The sequence below is a fragment of the Rhinopithecus bieti genome, unplaced genomic scaffold (assembly GCF_001698545.2).
Source record: "Rhinopithecus bieti isolate Rb0 unplaced genomic scaffold, ASM169854v2 scaffold_23405, whole genome shotgun sequence".
Taxonomy (NCBI): Eukaryota; Metazoa; Chordata; class Mammalia; order Primates; family Cercopithecidae; genus Rhinopithecus; species Rhinopithecus bieti.
Window position 1 is genome coordinate 2,019,439 of NW_016811519.1, and position 20,214 is coordinate 2,039,652.

Here is a 20,214-nt window from a genome sequence, read left to right on the forward strand (position 1 = left end):
ACAGATGTTGACACAAGTTAGCACTCGATAATAGATGGTAAGCAGTATTATTAATTATTTCATTCATTTATTCATTCAACATTTATGAAGTGCCTACTACATACTAGGCACTGCAATAAGCACTGGGAATAAAACACCGTGTGAAAATAGACATGTTCATGGAGCCTAGAGCTGGTGGAAGAGAAAAGAAATACAAAGGGAAGAGACAGATTCCTTGAGGAGATGTAATAGGACAGCAAGACCAAGAGGTCAGTGAAGGCTTCCTGGAAGAGGAACAGTTGGGCTGAGCTCTGAAGGATGAGTATTATTCAGATATGCAAAGATAAGGTGCAAGTTTGTGCTGGCAGGAGCAGCAAGCACAAAGCACTTGAGATGGGAGTGCACATGCCAAGTATGAAGGAAGTCAGGAATATTTTCTGCTGTTTTTTTTTTTCTTTTTCATTTTAATCACTATAAGTTACTTTACCATTTTGCTTGGAGACTCCCCCCAAAGTTTTGTCTTTGTACTTTAGTAAATCTTCTTACTAAGTTTTACCGAGTATTTGGAGTCAATTTTTCTGTTTTTTGGAAATGGTGCACCTTCCCAATAGGGAGAGTAAAACATGTTACTTTGTGAAATTTTTCCTTATATGTTTTAATATTTGTTTTATTTTGCTAATTTGAGTTTCCTTTTCTGAGACTCTAATTACGTGTATGTTGGATTTCCTGTGTCTGTTCATAACTACTCTCCATGTCATTTTTTCTTTTTCTTTCTTTCTTTCTTTTTTTTTTTTTTTTGAGACAGAGTCTCACTCTGTCTCCCAGGCTGGAGTGCAGTGGCTCAATCTCAGCTCACTTCAACCTCCACCTCCCAGGTTCAAGCAATTCTCCTGCCTCAGCCTCCCCAGCACATGGACTATAGGCGTGCACCACCACACTCAGCTAATTTTTGTATTTTTAGTAGAGATGGGCAGGGCTGGTCTCAACCTCCTGGCCTCAAGTGATCCTCCTGCCTCTGCCTCCCAAAGTGCTAGGATTACAGGCGTGAGCCACTGCACTGCACTGCACTGGCCATTTCAGTTTTTTTTTCCTATCCTTCCTCCTTCCTTTTTATCCCCTCCCTCTCTCCTCTCCTCCATTATTCTCTTCCTTTCTTTCTTTATTCCCTTTAATTTGATTTGCTCAGTTTTCCTTTTTTTTGTTTTTGAGACGGACTTTTGCTCTTGTTCCCCAGGCTGGGGTGCAATGGCACGATCTCAGCTCACTGCAACATCTTCCTCCCGGGTTCATGTAATTCTCCTGCTCAACCTCTCAAGTAGCTGGGATAACAGGCATGTGCCACCACGCCCAGCTGATTTTGTATTTTTAGTAGAGACGGGGTTTCACCCATGTCATTCAGCTGGTCTCAAACTCCTGGCCTCAGGAGATCCACCCGCCTTGGCCTCCCAAAGTGCTGGGGTAACAGGCACGAGCCACTGTGCCCAGCTGATTTGCTCAGTTTTCTCATTCCTGGTCTTTGCATCTCTTACTGTGTTTTCAGCAATGCCTGTACTCCGTATACTCCTCATTCACCTTCATCTCCAGTTTTTTTTTTTTTTTCACTTTTTTTCCCCAGATCTCTAGGTGCTCATGTTTCACCTGCTACTGTTTTTGATCATCTCTTCTCTGAAGTTCTGTATTCTAGATTGTGTTCTTGCTTCTTAGAGGCAATTAACGTATCATTATTATTATTTAATTTACAGTTAAATATATTTTTAAGTTTTCACCCACCCAACTGAAACTTCAAAAGAAATTTCTGTTGAGTATTCTTCATCTACCATTATATTAATATTTGTGATTAATTTTCATATTTGTTTGTTTATTTATTTTGAGATGGAGTGTCACTCTGTTGCCAGGCTGGAGTGCAGTGGCATGATCTTGGCTTGCTGCAACCTCCGCCTCCCGGGTTAAAGCGATTTTTCTGTTTCGCTTTAACAGAAAAAGCGAACCTTCCTCCTGCCTCACCCTCCCAAGTAGCTGGGACTACAGACGCCCGCCACCACACCCAGCTAATTTTTGTATTTTTAGTAGAGACAGGGTTTCATCATGTTGGCCAGGATGGTCTCAATCTCTTGACCTCATGATATATCTTTATCTGTTCTGTGTTGACAGTTCATCTTGAAGTAGAAAATTTTCTTTTTCTGAACTCACTATTTGCAGGAGGGGGTCTATGTGTGGAGAAGACCCATGACCATGTTTTAGCTGAGTAGGAATTTTCTTTTTGACCCAGGGGATTATGTGGGACTTTGGCCTTTAGACACCTCCCAGCTAATAAGAGGGAGCCAAGAGCGAAGCAGTTCATGATGCAAACTCTGCTCCACACTGCCACAGGCTGCTTCCTGTACAGTTTGGCTTTCCTGTGTTTTTCTCCTTTGACCAGAACTCTTTTGGTTTTCAGAACCCAATCAATTCCAGGAAAACTCCTGTTTCCAGCTGGTGCATATCTCTGCTATAGTAATAGACCCAGTATTTAGGGTTTTACATTATGTTTGTGGACAAATAATTTAATAACACTTTGAATTCTTCTTCCTCCTCTATGTACCTCCACATGATCTGCACTACTGTTGGCAGTCACGCCATTTGTTTTCTGATTCAGGGTTTCAGTCTATGGCCATACCTCCCTGAACACACCTGATCTCAGCTGATTTAGGGTCTCAGCTGTTTCCTAACTTAATCAGAAATAGAGCTTGAATTTCTTATTTACATTTGCCTAATTCCTTGGAAGAGGAGGAGATTTCCAACAGGATAAAAAGAAAATTCTAACTTTACATCACCATATTAGAACAAGAAGTATTTATAGTTTAATAGTTTAACCCAAACACTTATTTAAAGATATTTCAATAGTGCTTTTTAGGCTTGATCAGAAATAACCACATCTCTCATGATGTGAGTTAACAGAAATGCTTTCATTTACCTAATAGTTTATTCTGTTCATTTTCTTTCAGTCAATTTTAATGATGAATACATTACTGATTATTTTCAATAGATTAAATAAAATATGCTTTTACATTAAAATTCATATTTCAGTCTTTATTTTAGAAGAAAAAACAGGAACAGGAACCTATAAAGTCCTAAACAATTGACAGTGTCACCCCTCTAATCTAAAACTATCCAAAATGTCCTTTGAGTACAAAGAAAATCAAGTTTTATACATTAAAGAATGCAGAGAATATTTTATACAAACAATTCATGAAGAATATACTAGAAAATATACCTAAGCCAACTGAAAAATAACAGAATGGAACTTAAAAAGAAATAACTGAAACCCATACACACATAAAATCATAAAACCATGGCAAAAGACTACGAGTGAATATTGAATCTGTTTAACTGTAGGATTGAAATTAAAACAAGAATGAAGATTGTATGACAGAAGAGAATATAATGATATAAACATGAGAAATCAGACATATTATAACAAACACTTAGAGAAGGTAGAATAGAGGATGAAACATTTAAGTATACTGATTTTCCTATATTGAATAGATGGAGGCCAAAGAAAATCAGTTTAAACTGGCACATCATGGAAAAGGCATAAAAGTTTGTTTAATGTTACAAAGGTAAGATTAGAAAATAAGATGATCATCTAAAACTGGGCAGTAAGAAAGAAGGGAGAAAGAAGAAAAATTAAAACATTTCATTATTACTTACAGTAGAGAATTAATAGATAATGCCAAAAGAAATGGAGGAAATTGTGAAAAGTTGTTATAATGATAAGCATGTGCAAAAAATGCATCAACTTTCAAACATATCAGAAGAAACATATATACACAAAAAATCATAAAAACAAGCTGCATGGTGAGAGTATTTAAAAATAATAAAGACAGAATTCAAACATAAGGTAACAAACCTAAGAACAGACATGTCTATCATATCATTAAATGCAAATGGCCTAATCTGTCTGACTAAAAGAAAAATATTTGTCAATAGTATTACAGAGAAAATTTCATTGTGGGCTATGTAAAAGATACATAAAGCAAAGAGATTAAGAATGGTTGAGAATAAAAAGATGGGCGATTACACAGCAAGCAAGTCTGAACAAAAAGAAATCTGGGATGGTGATCTTAATCCCAGACAAAGGTTAGTTCAACACAAAATATAAACTAAGAAAAATAAGGGAATTCATAGTACTAAAGAATACAATCCACAAAGAAGTTCTCAATATCTATAAATACTATACCAATATTCCTGAGGGAAAAACACAAGTAACACAATTAAAAAATAGCGCCACATTAGTTGTATGGAACTTACTTTAGTCTATAACATATCAAATGTATGCCTCAAATTATAAACTTATATATCTATGGATGTAGCGGGCCTAAACATAATATGATGGCTCTAATGGATACATAGGAAGTCTCTGTTTTCAGATAGCCAAGTAAATGGTCACATATACACAGAAAGAGACATGTTTTAGGCCACAAAGAAAACATAAAAAGAGAGCACTCCAAACAGTAATAGTAGTACTGAACACATTACCTGATAATGATGCAGTAAAATTAAACCAGAAAACAAAAATCACCAGCTACTGAAAATGTACACGCTCTCTGTCAAACAGCTATTAGGTCAAAGGGGTTATTCATAAATCAAAATGGCAGAATATCTGAAAACTAGCAATAAAGGCCAGGCACGGTGGCTCATGCCTGTAATCCCAGCACTTTGGGAGGTGAAGGTGGGTGGATCACTTAAGGTCAGAAGTTCGAGACTAGCCTGGCCAACATGGTGAAACCCCATTTCTACTAAAACAAAACAACAAAATTAGCTGGGAGTGGTGACACATGCCTGTAGTCCCAGCTATTTGGGAGGCGGAGGCAGGAGAATCACTTGACCCCAGGAGACAGAGGTCGCAGTGAGCCTAGAGAGCACCACTGCACTCTTTCCTAGCCGACAGAGCAAGACTCTGTTTCAATACACAAAACAAAACAAAACAAAAAAACCCTAGTAGTCAAAACCCTACATATAAGAACTTACATGATTCAGTTAAAGCAGCAATCATCAGTGAAGTCATACTTACCTATATTACTAAACAAGAAGAAATTCAATGAACTGAATATCCAACTCCTAAAATTAAAAGCAGATCAATGACACAAACATATGAAATCAGAAAATAAGTAAATAATTAAAGCAAAAGTTAATACATTAGAATATAGAATGTTCAGAACTCAAATCCAAACGATGATATTTTTAAAAGTAATAACACACCCACATACAATAAAATAAGCTGTTATTAATATAGTCAAGAAAGGATGGGGGACACAAACATAGAAAATAAGAAATAGTCACAGATAAGCAAATTTAAGTAACCATATCAGATGTCTTTGATCAACAACTTCTCAACTTAATTTGAAAATTTGGTTGAGATAGATAATTTTCTAGGAAAATGTAACTTATTAAAACTGATTTCAGAAGAGAGAAAAACAATCTAAACTGGTCAATTATTATGAAAGAACAACTTGTTCTTGTTTAAATTAATTTGTTAAATAACTTCATTTCCCCACCACCTCCAAAAAAGCCCATGGCTCAGTTGGTTTCACAGGGGGAGTTCTAACAAACCTTTAGAGAATAGCTAATTCTCATGTTATTTCAAACTGTTTCCAACCATAGAAAAAGGAAAGAAGCTTCCACTTCTTTTAATGTAGCAATGAAAACATAGATGCAGAAATCCAAAAAAGAAACAAAACTACAAACCCATCAGATTTATAAATATAAATAAGTCCCATATATAATATTATTATAGAGAACCAGGAGGCATGTTAAAAACAACATACCATGACCAAGTGGAGTTTAATTTAAAAATGCAAGCTTGGTTTTTTATTTGGAAATCTATTACTGTAATTCACTATTTTAGTAAGACTTAAGAAGGGAAGCCAGTTGCAGTGGCTCACACTTGTAATCCCAGCACTTTGGGAGGCTGAGGCAAGATTACAAGGTCAGGAGTTCAAGACCAGCCTGGCCAACATGGTGAAACCCTGTCTCTACTAAAAATGAAAAAAAAAAAAAAAAAAGGAGCTGGGCATGGTGGCGGGCACCTGTAATCCCAGCTACTAGGGCGGCTGTGACAGGAGAATCCCTTGCAACCAGGAGGCGGAGGTTGTAGTGAGCCGAGATGGCGCCACTACACCCCAGCCTGGGTGGCAGAGCAAGACTTCGTCTCGGAAAAAAAAGAAGGGAAATCACAATCATTACCAAGCATGTTAAAATAAGTGTATGATAAAATTCAATATCCATTTTCAAGAGATATTCTTAATAAACTAAAAAGATATGAAAAAATATATGGCCTCTTTGCTTTCACCTTTTTTTCAAATGTTTCAGATCTTAACATTTGAACTTTCGCATCATAGCCCTCTTGGTGCTTGCTTTTTCTCCATTGCACCAATCACCTTCAATCATTCTATCTAATGTTCTTATTTATTTATTTTTCATTGTCTGCTCCCATTGCAATGTAAGTTTCATGAGATTAGATATTTTTGTTCATTTTGCTTTCTGTTCTGTTCACTGATGGCCTGGTGTATAATAAACACCTACTATATATATGTTGGGCAAATGAATGAATGGATAAATTAATGATATATTATACAAAAGTGTGAAAATGTTCTTTATATATAGTTATGGGTGAATTTCTAAGATATATTTCTAAGCAAAAAAAATGTATGATACAGTAGAATATGTAAAACATGCTACTATTTTGTGTAGAAAAAAGAGACGGAGAAGAGGAGCAGAAAGAGGAACAGGGCAGTGAAGAGAAAGAGAGGGAGGGAAATTTAACACCTATTTGTATAGGCATAAATTATTCCTAGAAGACTGTGTAAGGAACAACTAAGACTTGATGCCTTTGGGTAGGACAAGTAAGGGGGTGAGGAGCAGAGACAGGAGGGAGACTCTTTATAATACAACCTTTTGCTTCCTTTGAATGTTAAGTATGAGACTATTTCAGTGACACTTTCTTCAAAAATAAAAGTAACTCACATGACCAAACAAAACTTTATAGGGAGAAACAGTTTAATATCAATTAAACTCACACGCATACACACACACACACACACAAACATACAAAATATATTAAATTGAATAAAATAACATCTTGTCTTTTCTAATTTCTGGAATGGGAGAAAATGACTGCAGAAGATATTTCTATGTTATATAATTTAATATATATTTCAGTATTTTGAGATAGCTTTAGTGAATTTATGAATTTGAAATCTCTGAAATAGTACTTCAAGTTAACTTCAGTGGACTTACAAGTTTTTGGTTATTTTGGTGTTTCGTTTCATTTCTCTGCTCAATGTCCATTGCCCTTCCATGGTATATATTTGATTTTTACTTTGAGGAACCAGCCTTCCCATCTTTTTCATGCTGAGTGTGAGTGATGGTGTGCATGATGCAAGTGTAACCAATTAGTGCATTCCAACCCCCTTACCACAGTTACTGATTCAGACACAATCCAATCAATGACAACAACATTTAAGCCCAGCACTTTTGGTTGATATGTTGAAAATGACTCTCTTTTATACTGGTCAGATATTGTATGAAAGTCTGAAGTACACAGCGGTCACTAATGGGAACTGAGGATATACTCAATCATTGAAAGTACAACTAAGAAAGGGATCTTTGTGACATTGAAGCCCTGGATCAAACCATACCTGAAGGTAGAGAGTTCTACTCATGGATTTTTCAGCTCATAGTAGCTAACAACTTTTTTTTCCTTATGCCATCTTGAGTAAGGTTATATGTTATAATACTTTTAACTGAAAGAGTCTTAATAGATATAGTAGCCATTTATTCTCCTGCCCTGTAAACTCTAGAATAGCAAAACATTGAGAAGTTAGAAATCTTGCCTAGTGTTACAAAGCTAGAATTGTTGAAACCAGGATTTGAATTCAGAATTATCTGGCTCCAAAGCTCTCATTCTTCTGGTAACACCTTGAGAAAGAGAGAGAGAGACAGAGAGCCCGCACGTGAGAGCGAGTGTATTATTGGATAACAACGTCACATATGAGAAGAGATCAATAACTAAGAGGGGAAAAATCCCTGAACGAAGTTGATAAAACCATAAGATAGAACAGTCACACAGTGTTAAAGACCTAAGGGTTATTTCATATGCCTGGCAGCACTCTAACTGCTGAATGCATTTAAATAATCTTTTAGAATGGTTGAAGCCATCTTTTGGGGTTTCTCTTATAGAATATGACCAAAGACTTTTGTGTAGGAGAAAAAGGGTGAAATTCATTGACGTTTCCTTCATGCTTTCCCCAAGCCCCTGAAGAATAGGAACATAAGAGATAAGCTAATGAAATATAGTTAATAATTTAAGTTAGGACTTATTCTTTACAGCCAGTATTTCTTTTGACATTTTCTAAAAGAAAAGAAGTGAACAAAACTTGCCCCAGGATTCCAAACTGCAGGTGGCATCAAAGGAACTAAAACCAAGAGAAAGTTCCATTCATCAGCTTCCTGCTGGCCAACAATTTCTTCTGATAAGAGCCTGTGGAAGATCACTGTAAGACACGGTCATCCACTTTTTCATACTGTTTTCCCTGGTGACCAAAGAATTGATTTTCTGAAACATATTCTTAGAGCTTTGTACACTAAGAAGTGCCAGACAAACAAAAGGTATAATACTCGTAGTTGCTCTCATTATGAGAAAAATGCGATTTAGAGAAATGAGTTTCAAGTAGGGGTAATTTTTGCCCTCCAACAGACACCTGGCAATGTCTAGGAGACATTTTCCATTGTCACAGTTGCACGGTCGGGGGCTGTGGGGATACTGGCATCTGGTGGATAGAGACCAAGAATGCTGTTGTAGGAGGGTCCCCTAGAATTATTGAAACCAGGATTTGAATTTAAGATATTGGACTCCAAAATCCTCATTCTTTCTACAATACCTTGATACCATTGAGATATTGAGAGAGAGAGAGAATGAGTGAGAGAGTGAGAGAGTGAGAGAGAGAGAGAGAGAGAGAGAGAGAGAACATATTGTTGGACAGCATCGCATATGAGAAAAGACCAGTAACTAAAGGAGCAAAAATATCTAAACAAAGCTGAAATGCACAAGATAACCTCCCGCATCCAGGAATTTCAGGCTCAAAATATTAGTAATGACAAGGTTGATAAACCCTGGTTTAGAGGGAGTACAGCATGTGTTTCGTGTTGCCACAGTGATATGATGTCATTGTGTGTGTGTGTGTGTGTGTGTGTGTGTGTGTGTGTGTGTAGGGGAAGGGGGATTTGTAGATTTTGTATATCTCCTCAGGTACCTACTAGGAATTCAGGTTTTTGAGGCTGAACTCATCAGCATTTCTGAGGTCAGCATTTTGCCAATCAAGTCATTATCACCCTATGGCAATTTCAGGATGCCGTTACAGAAGGAAAACCAGATGTTCATGCAGAAAAGATGGTTTCAGTAGCATATATAAGATTAGCCTCAAATCCGAGTCATTAAAATATCTCCAGGTGGTCTTTTTGGTTGCTGCAGTTTGGGGCAACCTCTTTTCATCATTTTGGAAGTATTGTCACATCTCTGGGATACGTTTTTATCCTGTCCCCAGTTTCAGCACCTGTTTATCTGACAAGAATGAAAATTACTCTCTTTAAACCTACATTGCTATGTACTAATTTCCTAAGACTGTCTGTCCCTCTCATACATTATGTCTCCACTCATAGCCATTAATAGGTAAGAAATCTTCCAAAACACCTGTGGCCACACTTCAACACACTTTGAGAGGCTCTTAGAAAATGCATTTTAAATAAACTCATTAGAGAAATGCATATAATCAAATAACATGCTTAAAGGAAACAGAAATCCTAAAGAGTGGGTCCACTAGCAAAACTTTCCCCCTTTCTCACAAACCTGAAAGTTCCCCAATTGGTGATGGTGAGAAAACTTCTCATAGTTTCTGTCCCCCACAGAGACTCCACTGAGGGAAAAGATCATTCCGAAAATAAATTAACGGATATTCATTACTTCCTAGTCAAGTCTGAATGTTTTGGCTTAATGAGATAGTTTAGTGATAAATGTGACTCAGGCTTACTGTTTTAAAAAATTAACAATTGAGAAGAAAACAGAGTAAAAAAAATAAGAGCTTCCTTTCCTCAGCTTCTGTAGTTTCTGCCTTCCTTAAAAGGAATCAAGTTTATAGTCTATTGTGAATCCTCCCGTATCCACATCAATTTCATAGTCTTTCACTCAGCAAATGTTTGTGGAGTACCTACTATGTATATGGTTCTGGGGTTATAATAGTGGACAGAACAGACATGATTCCTGCCTTTAGATACCTTATATTTTAGTGAAGAAAGGAAATAGAGAAAAATAATTTCAGATTAACATACAAATAAAACAATTATGAATTATGATCTGCCCAAGGAAGGAAATAAATACAAAGCTGAAACAGAGAATATTGTATGGGACCCGCACACTAGCTAAAGGGCTCAGAAAGTGCTCTAGAGAAGCTAAACCCTCAAGGATAAGAAAAGGCAAGTGTAGAAGGGAGAGGAAAGTTCTGTAACACTTTTTTTCACTTACTATATAATAGATATCTTTCTGTTAATTCATAAAGGTCCATATTTCTTTTAATTAATAATCACTGAGATCCCTGCCTATAGGTCAAGTCCTATGCCCTGAGGATAAAGTTGTGAGCAATAGCTTTGCCTTCATTGAACTTACAATTTAATGGTAGAATTTAGATACATCAGATTGATGTTAATGAATGCACAATATTCCATATTGTAATGCACTAATATTCCATAATGTAATGCACTAAATATTTACTTAGTCATGCATCTATGGATGGGTATTTTGGTTGTTCCTAGTTTTCCACTCTTAAGCATTTTTCAGTGCTTCTAAGGACATCTTTGTTCATATATAACGCACATTTTTGTAGACACTTTAACGTGTTTACCACGTGACAGTACAATTGTTAATGTGTCATTCATAGAATTCTCACATTCTTATTTTAAGGTGTGTAAAGTTTTCGTCCCCATTTTATAAATGTGGGGCCAATAACACAGATATGTTGAGAAACTTATCCAAGGCTATAAGATAGTAAATGACAAAGGATAAGTATCTGATTATAAAAATAAATAGTTTAGTATCTGCTATACCTCCTCCCAAGGGCTAGAGCCCTAGATTTTGTTTTCTGGTTACAAAAAAATAATATGTGCTTACTATTTCGAATTTAATAAATACAAATACAAGCATTAAAAAAAATTTTTTTTTTTTTTGACATAGGGTGTTACTTTGTTGCCCAGGTGATGCACCGGTGCCATCATAGCTTACTGTAGCCTCTAGCTCCTGGGCTCAAGCAATCCTCCTGCCTCAGCCTCTCAAGTAGCTAGGACTATAGGCACACACCACTATGCTGGGTTAATTTTAAAATTATTTTGTAGAGACAGGGTCTTGCCATCTGGCGCAGGCTAGTCTTGAACTTCCAGGCTTAAGTGGTCTTCTGCTTTGGCCTCCCAAATTGCTGAGATTACAGGCATGAGCTGCTGTGCCTAGCCAAACTTGGCTTTTTTTCACAGTAATATGTAAAAGATCTTTTGTCATTGAAGCCATCCAGAAAGAAAAATAAATAAAAGCCATGTCGCATTCATAAAAGAGCCTGATTAGTGCATTCAACAAAAAGAAGTTCCTAAAAAGTATTCCTGCCTTCCACAATCTTGACCACTCCCTGGACAGAAACTGGTAGACCAGTTGTATGTGGAACTCCACAAGCTCCCTATAATGAAGGAGTAGTTAGGGTTTGGGGATTTCTGCCCTCTTTACAAATGGTTTTCCGGCTGCACCACTTGGAGACTGTAAGCTTGTTGCACGTTCCCCAGGCAGCACCACAAGCAAAAACAATGGTATCCCAAATCCTTTCAGAATGTAGATCAGTGTCCAAAATCCTTAGAATCCAGGGCATGACCTGGAAGTTCTGGTGCACTGCAGGTAGTAGCACAGAATAGAGGCTGAGGACCTCTGGAATCAGACAGCTCTTGTGTCAGATAGCCTACACTCAAAGATATGTGACTTTGGACAAAAGACTTAATCTTTCTGTGTGTTGGTTTTCTCATCTGTGAAAGGGGTATAATGTTAGGACATATTCAAAGTTGTTAGTAGTAATTGTAAGTAGTATATTATTTAATATCTTTTTTTTTTTTTTTTGAGAAAGAATCTCACTCTGTCATCTAGGCCAGAGTGCAGTGGTGCGATTTCAGCTCACTGCAACTTCCCGCTCCCAGGCTCAAGTGATTCTCGCCCCTCAGCCTCCCAAGTAGCTGGAACTACAGGCATGCACCACCACACCCAGCTAATTTTTGTATTTTTAGTAGAGACAGGGTTTCACCATGTTGCCCAGACTGGTCTTGAACTCCTCTCCTCAAGTGATCCACCTGCCTCAGCCTCCCAAAGTGCTGGGATTACAGGCATGAGCCACCATGCCCAGCCATTATTTAATATCTTTAAAGCACTTAAGACAGTGCTGCCAGAGTTAGAACTTAATAAATGTTATTAATTATTGTATTATAAAGTTACTTTCAAGTTTCTCTAAGATTTCTTTTTTAGTTTCAAGATAAATACTGGAAGATATTACCAGCAGATAAACATAAATGAACATAAGAAAAAACCTTAAAGAGCCAGTTACCAATGGTTTTCTACATTAGAAAACCAATTAGAGTGATATTTTTCTTTTCCTCTTGATTTCCTGTGTTTTCTAAATTGTCTTTACTGAATGTGTTTTTTTTTTAAATATCAGGAAAAAAACATTATTTTAAACGGTTTTTACCAGCTCAACTAGATGACAGAAAATTGAATGTTCAAGCCCAGATTCTAGAAATAAATGTTAGAAATGCATTCATGGTAACTTAATTCTTAGTTACTTAACCTCTCTTGACTGTTAGCTGTTGTCATTGTGATTGTGAACATCATTATCATCATCCTTAAGACCAAATGCTTTTACTGGTATTGATATCTCAGGTAAGCAAGGCAATTCTAATATTAATTATATGTGTCTATACTCACTTCCCTCATCTACCACATAGGGTTAATAATATCTGCTCTACCAATACCAACACTTTGTAAAACAATAAAATAATAAGAAATATTACAATGAAATAATGAGATTGACATTGAGACATATATTAGGAAAACATAATTATGACTTTTATTCTTACATTTTAAATTATTTTATTCTGACAAGGTAAAAAATAGTTCTTACCCACTTGAGAAATAAGAAAATGAAGTTACAGAGCATTTGCAGTAGTTTATCAACTCACACATTGCATAGTGGCCGAGACTAACCTAAAATTCAGTGTCTTGATGCCCAATCAGTTTTCAGCAGTCTCTTAGTGCATTTATCTGCCTTATTCCAAATGGATCCTCCTCCAGCAACTGACAGTTTCTATACCTCTACTGATTGCAGTTCTAGTCCACAGCAAGTCTTGGAACCCTGGGGAATTTTTAGAACCATTTAGACATGAAGTAAAGTCTCAACGACCTTTTCAGTTCAACAGTGCTAAAAGGCAAACTGAAAAGGTTCAGAGAACGTGGTGAGAAACAAGGCATTGCCTGTAACTGTTTATTGTTTCCCTGGTAACTCCACTCTTCAATGTTCTTTGAAATATCAAGGTACTAACTGTTATAGAAAGAGACTTCTAATACAGGTTCAAAAGTAAAATAGGATATAAAACTGAAGAGAGAAAAATAAATAGGTAGAGTGAAAGACATAGACATAGTGAAATCTCAATATTGTACCTTTGATTAAAAGAAGATACCCCAAATGTTCATGGTTAGTTGACTTTGGCTAGTCATAATTTCCAGAAAGTGAGATTATGAGTGATTTTATTTTTATTTTGAGATAGAGTCTTGCCCTGTGACCCAGGCTGAAGTGCAATGGTACTCATCTCAGCTCACTGCAACCTCCGCCTCCTGGGTTCAGACAATTCTCCCGCCTCAGCCTCCTGAGTAGCTGGGATTATAGGTGCCCACCACCACACCCAGCTAATTTTTGTATTTTTAGTAGAGACGGGGTTTCACCATGTTGGTCAGGATGGTCTCGATCTCCTGACCTTGTGATCCGCCCGCCTTGGCCTCCCAAAGTGCTGGGATTACAGGCATGAGGCACCGCGCCCGGCCGATTGTGAGTGATTTTAAAAATTATCTTTTTTTTTTTCCTTTTTGAGACAAAGTCTCACTGTATCACCCAGGTTGGAGTGCAGAGGTGCAATCTCAGCTCACTGCAATTCGCCTCCCAAGCTCAAGCGATTCTCATGCCTCAGCCTCTGAATTGCTGGGATTACAGGCATACGCCACCACACTGGGCTAATTTTTGTATTTTTAGTAGAGACAGGGTTTCACCGTGTTGGCCAGGCTGGTCTTGAACTCCTGACTTCAAGTGATCCACCCACCTGGGCCTCCCAAAGTGCTGGGATTACAGGCATGAGCCACTGTACCTGACAAAAATTACTCTTGAAGACATTTTTCAAATTTTCTACAATGAGCATGAATTACTTTTATGGTCTTTAAAAGTTGGAGGTATATAGATAGCCATGGAAGTTGCAGTTGTTTACCTTGTAACTATGGCACAGTGTTGAGAGTGGGTGGGGAGAGGGTGGAGTTAGAGTTGGAGTCCTGGAGTTGGAGTTCTTCCTCCAACTCCAGCACAGGCCCAGATGGTTTACTAACCAGAGCAGAGGTTGTTAGAAGCAGCCAGGCCACAACTTGAATGCTTTGCTGCTTAGAAATGTCTTGTGCCAGATATCCTAAGTCATCACTTTTAAGTTTAAACTTTCACAGATTCCTAGGACATGGACGCACCATTGAATCCATTGTTAAGTTTATGGTGTGACCCATCTCACTGCCTACTTGTCAGATAAACTCACACTTGAGGAATTCAACCTATGCAGTGATTCCAGCCAGAGGTATTGGTCCAAATGAAGCATGGGAGACAGTTTTCTGGAAGCTTCTGGGGAAGAAGGTGATCTATTCTTCTGAGAGAACCAGGATTTTATCTTTTGATCAGATATGATACATAAATATAGAGCCTAATACTGCCAATGCATCCTGCCATCGTATGAGAAGTAAGTCTTAGGAAGAATCTAACAATACAGAAAGATGGAAAAGAAAGAGAGATCTTTATGACATGAATGAACAGCCAAATCAAACTAACCCTGAAACTGACTGACACACTCTTAGACTTTCCAATCACAGAAGCCATCATTGAAACCAGTTTACTTTTTCTGTTTCTTGGGGTCAGACATTTGGGTATATAACATCTCTATGACTATATAGTGAGAGGCCCCCCTTCATTAGTACCTCCAGTTTGTAAGTCAATGCTCTATTAAGAGTAATTTCCGAGTTGAATTTTTTCTGCAATATTTTCTTTTGACAAAATAAATAGGGATCGGATGAGATAATCTCTATAACAACTTCCCAGCTAAAAACTTATGCTTCTTTGAAAATTCGAACTATAATTACAGGATATTTTTGAATTTCAGATACTTCAAACTTAAGCTTCAGGTGTTTTGTGAAGCTATTTGCTTTATGACAGACTCCCCCAATTTGAGAAAATTCTGCCAGTTGTGATTTTATGCATATTTGTAGCCTTCAAAAGTGGAGAAAATAAACTGTAATTCTAGCAAGAGGGCTGGAAAATGTAGACAAAGCTCATTAGCCTTGTCAGACATTTGATAAACAATTATAAACTGCAACTGTGGTAAGATGTGTGCATAAAGCCAAACTTTGATCTCTTTGGAAAACAAATGTTCCTGTAACAATTTAAAACTTTAATCACACTTAACATATCTTCAAGTATAGAACACATAAATACTCTTTCGATTCTGTCTGAATCTGGATTATTTTCCACGTTTGTTAGTTAAGAAGAAGACTTACCATAGACTGCATTTAAATAATAAGCTAAGTAGTTGGGGACTAATAAACAAAATGTTTGTCACACACTAAATGTAATCTTTTCCACATTAACACTGTTGTTAGACTGTAGAAAGATTAAGGAAACCAAAGAAATACACTTATTAACTTTTAATGATTGTGACAGACTGATACCGGAGCTTTAAATTACTTTTCAAAGTCTAGATTTTATTTTTATAATCAATGTTCTAACTAAGCATTCATCATTATGAAGACAAATCCTGTAAGTCATACACGTATCTCTGTCTCCCTCTGACAGACATTGATTTAGAAAGGAAAGACTAGATCCAACCTCCAGGAAACAGCTGTTCTCCTTAGATAAGGAAATCATTGAACTGGCTTTTAATATTGTAAGAGCAAGGGAGAGAAAAAGGAAAAGAGAGATATTTACTACAGGAGCAAACAACAAAAATCCAAACTACCTAGATGACACAACACAATTTATAATTCACAGAACATAACTTAATTATCACATTTCTTGATAGCTGACTTTAAACTACAGGTTATGTTTTCTCCCAAAGCAAAATGGCCAGCCTTGCCATTGATAGCAAAATAAAACATTCTGAGAAAAATCGGGTGGCATGAAAAGGTTAAAAGAGAACAGCTGAAATCTTGAGACCCAATGAAGCTGCAACACCTGACAGGCCACTCTTGCAAGCACAGGTAGCTTGAAGAACGCTAAATACCAAGGAAAATGTTTCATTTCCCTCTTAAGCTAATAAGTCTACATTGAAGAATGATTTAATACATGCACAAGACTATCAGAATTCATGCAAATTTCCCAAGGTATTCAATGCTGGAGTACTATTTGCCCAAACTTCAGAAATTTTAGAAATGAAGGTACAGTTTAATTTGGTTGCCAGGAATGTTCCCCTTTTAAGAAATTTAAATTAGATTCTCCTTTTCTCTGTGGCTTCAGTCAAAGTCTCTACTGGAACCTTCATAATGTCAACATTAAAAGAAAAATCGTATCTCAGATCCTTGTTCTGATACTGAAAAAAAGGAAAAGCATATCTTTTTTTACATTTGGAATTAAATACTGCCTTAAAAATGAAAATATGTATTAAGAGAAGACTATGTCAAGTCTCTCAGCTGTGGTTTAGCAATATATTTCCTTGGTCAACAATTTTTTTTTTTAAGAACTGGAGAACATAGAAGTGATTTCTCTTTCTCAAACCTACAAAATACTTCGAGGCTCTGTGAAGAGAGGTGTCCACAGAGTAAATGAAAGAAGATAATTTGAAATTTTTTATTAACTTGTCAATGGTTCCTCATGCTGCATGAACTACCAGAGCAGGTACTTATATTGTATGTCATGCTATTCAATCTCAGTATACATTTTGTTTTCTTATAACCAAAAGTGGTTTTAGGTAATGTATTCATAGGATTAAATAAATCAACTGCTAATTTTCCATTAAAACAACTCCCTCATTGAGGCATTCACCAGCCTGGAGAATACAAACCTGAAGACAATCCTCAAATCCTTGTTTGGGGGGATTAAAACGCATTATATGATTTAAAAGAATAGATTTAACTTTCTAATTGTATTTACTCTGCCCTAATACTAAAATGAGTTTGCTTTTCCAGGCCACACATCAATGGTAACCTGGTATTTAAAAAATAATAATAAATGTTATAAATAGATACAAACTGGCAAATACTGATTTTTAGAATTATAAATGTGCAATCTACTATTATGTTTTATTGAAAACACATATAACATTAAAATGCATGATTCGTGATAGAGTAGTAATGAAATCATCCATAATCCAGCCATGCAAATATAATTACTATAATTGCATTCAAAATTACAGATCAGGCTGGGTGCAGTAGCTCACGCCTGTAGTCCCGGCACTTTGGGAGGCCAAGTCAGGAGGACTACTTGAGGCCAGGAGTTTAATACCAGCCTGGGAAATATAATGAGATCCGTGTCTCTACAAAATAAAATAAAACATTAGCTGGGAGTGATGGCATGTGCCTGTAGTCCTAGCTCTTTGAGAGGCTGAATCAGAATTGCTTGAGCCCAGGAGTTTGAGGCTGCAGGGAGCTAGGATCACACTGCTGCACTCTAGCCTGGGCACAAAGTGAGACCTTATCTCAAAAAAAAAAAAAAAAAAAAGTAAAGTAAATAAATAAAATAAATTGCAATCATCTTCCATGTGCATTCTCAATTCTTATACTTGCTCTCTTTTTGGAAAAGAAACCCAGAGACACAGCAGAAAGAGTTGGGGTGGATAATAACGGGAAGAAAGAAAGAAAAAGGAGCCACAGATGATGAAAGAGATATGAGATACAGAAGGAAGGAGATGGGAGAGAAGGAAAAATGAAGAGATTGAGTAGAAAGAAGAGAGACCAAGAGGAAAAAATAGGCAAGGGATATCTCCAAAAGGAGGCTAAAAAAGGCTTCTATTGGACATTTTTTAAAAGTCTGGAGGTAGACAGACCAGCGTTGAATCGGGGGCTGGTAGCTTTCTACTCCACCATCCCAGCACATGGCTTCAGCAGCAAGATTGTGTCATCTTTTGATGATGCCAACAATCACATACAAGTTGTAAGCCTGCAGAAGGAGGAAAAGCAGGACAGGGAGGAGGGACCTCTTAGTGGATCGGCTCCCTTTAAACTGTTTTCCTGGGATTCCCACGCAACACTTTCTCTTGTATCCCATTGGCCAGCACATAGTCAAAGGCACACAGGGTTATAAAGGAACACTATAAAGCAGGCTGGGGATGTAGTCCAAAACTGAGCAGTACCCCAGTGAACTTTGGGATACTGTTACTACACAAAAAGGGGAAAATTGAGCAGTAGTTTCCACCACGCTACAAATTCTTTAGTTAGCAGTAGTGTTGTCTGCACTAGAAAACAGCAAACTGGATCCAGATTGTCTCTAATGAAATCCTGGCTCAGCCCCTTATGAGCCCTGTGACCTTGCACAAGCTTCTGTGTTCAGTTGTTATAAGGCTTATGTGAATTAATACATGTAAAGCACTTGGAATGGTGCCTGGCACACAGTAAATACTCAAGATATGCTAATTAGTGACAGTTTATTTTCTAATGTTAGTTTATTCTAAAAACAATGGTTTGGTGCTTCCTGAAATTCTGTGCATTTAAATATGTGTGAAGAAATAACTTAGATTTTAGAAAATTTCTTTAAGATCTTAGCTGTGTTGGTCTATTTGCTAAGAATCTTCTAAAAGTTCCTTGTTATTTAAAATTTGGCAGGTTTTTAAATTCCTGCCAGCAGTAACATTGTGCGATTCTGTGATTGTGATTGCTTTATCTTTGTTATTTGAGAGATTGGGTAAGGCTGCATCACTGCTTAATGCCCGAGGGTTATGTAACATTTGAAAATTGTGTTTATATCATGTTGCTGATACTTTTTCAAAAATGTCAAATCCACTTTTTTTGTAATTGAGTTTGGATCTAGTGGGAATGATGCTCTTGAGGGCCGAGAGAGAGAGAGAGAGAGAGAGAGAGAGAGAGAGAGAGAGAGAAACAGAGGGAAAGAAAGAGAGTGTGTTAGGGAAAAATCCTCCAGAAATAAAAAGGTTAAGCCCTGTTACCAACTCATGAACTATTCTTATGAACTGTGAGCTACTGACCAATAGCCCTGCTGTGGTCCTTGGCCTCTGGCTGGGCAGGAACACTCTTCATCTAAGGATGCAGCAATAACACCAACGATTTGCTTAGCACATTTCCGTGTCTCTCTTTTCCCAACCACAGTTCAGTGAGTGCATTATTCCCATTTCAACCATGAGGAAATCCAAAGCTCAGGAAGCCTAGACTGAAATCTCAAAGCCGTGGGTGGCTAAGTCAGACACAAATTCCATACAGCCTCTTCCAATATACCCCACCCCATGTAGAACTTTACTGATTTCATTAAACTCCTAAAAATGTATTTGAAAGGATTGAGCAGTTTCAGAAAGAGGCACACAGCCTAGTGGAGAGCAACCTTATCTCTAATTATAGGATGTGAATTCTGTCTTTTCCAAGGATTTGAAGAGAAGGTAAGTCTCTCTGTTTGCAGAACTGGTTTGCCAATGACGTCAGCGTGTATCTATCACATGTAGATATGTAGAGGGGATTGGAGGGTTTGTTTTCAAGAGGGAAGGGGATTGTTTTATTTTGGTTCAAGGAAGAGGACTGGAATGTTGTTTCATGTTTGTGTTGTGCATAAGTGTGCATATGTGCATGTATGTGTGTGGGAGGGGGTGGTTTGGGTTATATGAGAGATAAATGAAGCAGATGGCAGAGAGGTTGGCATGACATCTAAGGGTTATTAGCTGAAGGGCGTACTT